Genomic DNA, 6,009 nt, shown 5'->3' on the forward strand with positions numbered 1-6,009 from the left:
CCCTTCTCAGGGGCACCCAGGCCAGGAGCTTTATTGCAGGAAGCTGCTCGCTGCCAGCAAACACGGCGTCACCGCAGCGACCGGAGGGCAGAGCCGGCGGCTCGCACCCCCCACCCGGCTGCGGGGGGCTCCCACAGCCCCCGGGAACCTGGCTGCAACGGCTCGAAGCTGGCTTTGAGTAGTAGTGCTTCCCACAGAGCTCACCGCTTCTGAGTAGCACCGGGCAGGTTGCAAAATCATGCATTTTAAAGAAAACACCAGAATTAAGAGTTGATGAGATAGGTGTAAGCCTCCAGCCCCCCCAGCCTCGTCCATACACAAGCTAGCTGAGCTCTAGTTACCCTGGCACACACAGTTTTCCACAACCCTCTCCCTTACTCGGTGCAATTAGTTTTGCTTCACGCACACACACAAAAAAAAAAAAAAAATGTGAGGCACAGTACTCCTTCGCACAAACACAGCCTCACCCCCTGCAAGAGCTGGGTGCTGGGCGCAGGCAGCCCTTGCTTTCCCCTTCCAGTACCTGCTCTCCCACTGTGCTGCCGATCCTCCCCCCAGTTCATCATCCCCTCCCCCACTCCCTGCTGTCTCCCTGCAGTCCCACCTTACCCATCCCCATTTTTATACCTCCCGGTCCCTGCCCTGCCAGCACTTTCCCAACCCCCAGTACCTGCTGCAGCAGCCAAGCAAGGAGCAGGGCAGCTTCTGCCTGAGCTGGGGCAGCCACAACCCCAGGGCATGCTTAGGAGCCGGGTGCTTATGACAGCATAAAGCACCTCAAGCACCCACCAAAATGGGAGGTAAAAATTCAACCCAGCTGCTGGAGGTGCTTTTAAGGCCCAAAGCCACCTCCCCAGTCAGTGCCCACCCCCACCCTTCAAATACCACGTTGCAACAGCAAGGGGCTTTTAAAGGACATGGGGAATTTGTCCTTCTTTGATGAGTTTGAGCTGAAGCAGCTGGTGGGTTTAAGGCTACAGGGGAAGAGGCAGGCACTCAGTGCATCTATCCAGAGCTCACTTCCTTAGGTAACAAGCCTAAAATTAGCCCAGATGTTTCCAGTTATTCCTGTTGTCCTGCGTACGGCCCTTGAAGAGGCTCACCTGCCTCTCCAAAGGTTTCTTTGCACGCTGGCTACCTGCCCACAAGGATGTGTGTTTTCCTGGACAGTGGATGCAAGCTCTACGTGTACTCCTGTGACAGTGGTGGTTCCATATCACCAACCTCTTCCTATGACAGCTCTCCAGCAACTAGGCATCTTGGCTAGAAAAAATCCTCCTGGTCCCTTTGGTGCTGCTCCCTCTAGGACTCCATCCCTGCTGTCATCCTTCCTTATAAAACAAAATACCCACATCCAGCCCTCTGAAAGAAACAGCAATTTAAATGCCTAAGATGCCAGCTGGCCCCGATGCACACCCTGGAGCAGGGCACCAGCCTGCAGTACCTGTTGCCCTGTGGATGACACGAGGGCCCATCCAGCAGTTGTTGCACCTGCCTGGGTGTCCAAAGAGCTAAGACTAATCCCTTGCTCCATCCAGCAAACATGCTATTTTGCTGACAGATTGGGAAGTTTAATTAGTAGCAGGAACATATGTTAAGCCACTCCAACCAAACAGGCTTGGCGCATCAGATATGGTACATCCAGAAATACCGCTGAGACTTGAGGCAAAACCAGAAACCCTAAAAAACCCAAAATGTTCTCATTATGATGGTGCCTCCGTGCAGCGCTGACCCAGCTCATTCCTTTGGCTCACAGAAATGTGGGATTCCCATTAAACCCAGTGTTAACCAGGACATGCTGATGAGACACCAGAATAAAAAGTAAATTTTGGCTCAGGTATTTCATGGATCCTAGGTGCTTTGGCTGGCAGTCAACTTCATGACCCTTAGTAAGGAATAAAAAAAAAAAGAGAGAGAGAGAGAAAGGGGAAATTTTCCTTTTACAGGAAGAAAACCACTTTAAATACCTTCTTGTCCTCTTGGTGGCTCTTGGTTACTGGCAGCATCAAGCCCACCTTCAGCTGGGGAAGGTTTGCTGCTGGGAAATGCTGCTACAGTTGCTAACATCCCCTGATTTGCCTTGGGTCACGTCTGTGCCGGGCAGAGAGGCTGTGACTCCCAACACACAATCCCTTCACAGGCAGCCGATGAAAGCTGCTGGTATCTGCTCGCTTTGGATGGCGTGCTGTCGCTTGCCACATGCTGCCGGGCATCACTGCTGTCCCCGGGATGAGTTTGCTGCTGAGCATCCATCCCTTGCTGCAGGTGAAAGCCGGGGGTTGTGCTGAGCCCAGCCACAGGGAAAGGAGGGGGGGCTTGCTAATTTTTAAATTTTTTTTAATCATAGAGTCATCAAACCATTTAGGTTGGAGAAGGCCTTTGAGATCATCAAGTCCAACCATAAACCTAACACTGCCAAATCCACCACTAAACCATGTCCCTAAGCACCACGTCTACATGGCCTTTAAATACCTCCAGGGGTGGTGACTCCACCACTCCCTGGGCAGCCTCCCCAGGGCTCAGCCCCGCGGTGGCTGAGGGGTCAGGGATGGGTGCCCAGCGGACCTGGGTGGGTGCTGCCTGCAGCTTTTGCATTCACACATGATTTTTATCAAATTAATCACCTGGAGCTAGGCAGTTCCCACGCAGGGAATATATACTCTAAGCACAGGCATTAAGCAGCAAGGGAGGGAAGGGCATCTTCTTATTTTACTGACAGGCAAAGGTAGTAGAAGGTGAAAGGGTTGGGTACACCAGGGAATTTGCTGATGCTGGTGTAGGAAAACCACTATAACCAGGAGAACATCCACACAGGAGCAAAGGCAACACACATCCCTGCTGCATTTTGACACTGGGATGAGACTAACTCTGTAGGCACAGGGACCTGCTCTTAGTAAAAGCTGGCTGCTGGTCTTAACCACTAAACAACAGCTCAGCCAGTGCTTTTAAAATGTCTTTGCAACCCCAGCAAACCAGGCACTGGTGTGCACATCCCTGCAGAGGCTACAAAGCAGTACCACGTGCCAGCACAGCCACAAAGCATCGCCAGCATACATGGATTGGTGCTGTCTATGTATCAACTGACAGACCCTTAGGACTTCTGAATATTCTGCTTTTATCTCCATATACTTTAACAATAGCCAGCCAGGAACCAGGAGCTCCAGCCTGCTGAAGCAGGAGGTGGATTTCATGACAGATTCTGTGTCTGCACATTATACTGAAGAGCCACAGAGGAAAAAGTTTTGCAATAGCAGGAGCAAGAATGAGCTGACCTCATAGATACTTGCTACAGAAAGCTTTGAGGAGCTTGCAGTCCCTCCCAGAGCTTCCAGTTTGCTTCTTATGACAAACTGCAGGCGAAGAAGAGAGTCTGTGGGAGGAGGCTGGGCAAGACCCTGTTCACCGTTCACCAGGGAGTTACAAGGGTTTCAGCCCATCCCTAATCCTCCTTCCCCACTGCCGTGCCACAAATTTCTGTGCCCTGAGCCCAGCGCTGCTGTGTTCCCCTCTCCTGGTCCCTGCATGGGGGCTGGGGAAGGGATGGAGATGGGACTGCTTCCCCCTGCAGCCCCACGTGCTGTCTGTGATGTCCTACCAGGTCAGTCCCTGCCACAAGTGCCTTTAGGCACAAAATAGCTGTTTTCTAACTGAAACACAGAGCTCATGTGGAAAGCAGGTGATTTTCACCTGCAGCAGGTGGGTGAGGACTCCCTGCGGGATGCTGGGTGTAATGCCTTACCCGATTGCACACGGGAAAGGGATTTGGATGCTCATGGTATGTCTGCGTTGAGTAATACTTCTGGCAAGAAGCAGACGAGTTTGGGAAGTGTGTAATGGTGCCTCTCGTGCCACGAGAGCCTCAGCGGGCTGCCTGTCCACGAAGGGGAGGGGTGAACTTACCACCCACGCAGGCAGAACTGGGCAGGCACTGCCTGCTCCCCCCTGCCTGCCCCGGGCTCTCCCGTGGGGCAGGAGCTGGCGGTGCTGGGGCGCATCCTGCACCAAAACCCACGGATCCTGCCTGCCCCCTGCCAGCCTCCCCTCCCGTGGGGTCACCCCGGGGCTGCCCCAGGACGCGGTGTGGCCCTTCTCTGCTCAAGTGAAGAGTGAAAGCTGTTCTGGCCAGCTGGGGAGGAGGGAGAGCACATCTTCATCTTAATTAGCAGCAGACTTTAATAATCACAATAATGAGGACTGCAGTCAGATAGCTGGGGGGGAACACCCATGGTGGAGGCAGAGGGTCGGAGCTGGAAGGCACCAAGGTAGGAGGTGGGGCAGGATGGGGAGAATGTGCCCAAAAAGGGAGCGGGGAGAAACCAGTAAATTCAACTGAGCCCAGCAATTCCACCCAAAACAACCCCAGGAATGGGGATCGGGACCAGTCACTGCCCCAGAGCAGCCCCTCCTGCGGGACAGGCAGTGCTTTGGGGCTCTACAAGCCATCAGCATCTCCATCCTCATCCTCAGGGGCTGTGCCTGGGCATGTTCTGGCACCTCCATCCCTCTCCCCAGCCAGCAGCAGGGCACCTGGGTGCTCCTCCAGGCAAGCCTTTGTGGTAGTGACAGTAACTGTTTTTGTGGAGCGTCATAAATAAAGACCCGCTTGGCAAACGCACAACAGGCAGAGCCCTGCCTGCAGAGCCAGGAGTTTCAACGCTGAGGTCACTTCTTCTGCTGTTCCAGCCCCAATGTGTCCCAGCCCTGTGCTGGGAGGAGCAGGGACAGAGGGAAGGGGGACCAGTGGGTGTACCCAGCTCCCCCCAAACCAGAGCAGAAAGGGAGGGAGGAGGAAAAAGGATCAGAGCTGAGGATGATGTTGCTCCACCTGAAAAAGCCATGAGTCACCTGCACCATGGATACTGGTCCCCCATCCCAGAGAGACGATAGCTGAGGGGTGGCTGGAGGGAACAGCTCTCATTAGGAGCAACCAAGGGAGCCACAGAGGGGAGATGTGACAGCAGACAAAACCAGGTCTTAGTCATGCAAGGATGTATAAATGAAAGTAGGAGGATGCAGGTTCAGAATAAGCAAAAAGGATTGTTGTTTTTTTTACTGTGCAGTTAGACTGCGACATGCCTTGGCATGGGTCCTGCAGCTGCTGAAATCCCGTGCCAGTGTAAGGGGGAGCAGAGGAGTTCAGGGAAGGGGTATCCATTGAGGTTATTTAACTACATGCCTGGAAACCTAACTCCTAGCTCGAGCAGTCCCTGCCCTGGGAGACCCAGCCAGGTGGAGGTGATGTCCAGCAGCTCCACAACCACCTGCCTCTGGCCACCCCTGGGGAGTGAGGTTGCTCCTGTTCCAGGGATCAGCCCAGCCTGGAGCTGCCCTGGCAGCCCCGCTGGCACCAGGCAGGGATGCAGAGGGGTCCGCCGGCCCCTTCGGACACAGAAATCACGGTGCCAAGGAAACACATTGTTCTTGAGCACTACAGAGGCTTCCAGGAGCTTTCTCTGGTTCAAATGTTCCTGGAAATGAATAATCACTTCCTCTGGGAGCCCCCTGCCCCGGGAAGAGGCACTCCAGCCTTGGTCTGGAAAAAGCAGCAAGAAGACAATCCGACCCGTTACGGCTCCCGGCTCCCGGCTGGCCTCCGGCAGGGCGGGATGCCAAAGCCATTGCTGGTGTGACACAGATCCGGCCCGTCCTGGCCAGACTCTGCCACATCATTCACACTAAAGCCCCGTCCCCCCACAGCCAGATCCCACAGGCAGCAGCCTGGCGTGTGGCACTGACCCAGCACCACCGTCTCACCTGGGCTGTGGCCCTTTCCACACGCCTTTGCGATGCGCAAGGAAGACATAACCATTTCCAGGATTTATTGTTTATAGTCAGAGGTGCTAAAGCTGTGCATGGCGAGAGGGATCCGGCAAGGTAATACCTGCAGAGGCTCCTCCGAGCCACCCCATGGCCTCTCGGGCTCAGCATCCTGCCGGAGCGGGCTCACCGGGTGAGGAACACGGGTGTGCTGGGATGCTGGTGTGGTCCAGACTTACCAAACGGAGGGAA

The sequence above is a fragment of the Falco cherrug genome, chromosome 1 (assembly GCF_023634085.1).
Source record: "Falco cherrug isolate bFalChe1 chromosome 1, bFalChe1.pri, whole genome shotgun sequence".
Classification (NCBI taxonomy): domain Eukaryota; kingdom Metazoa; phylum Chordata; class Aves; order Falconiformes; family Falconidae; genus Falco; species Falco cherrug.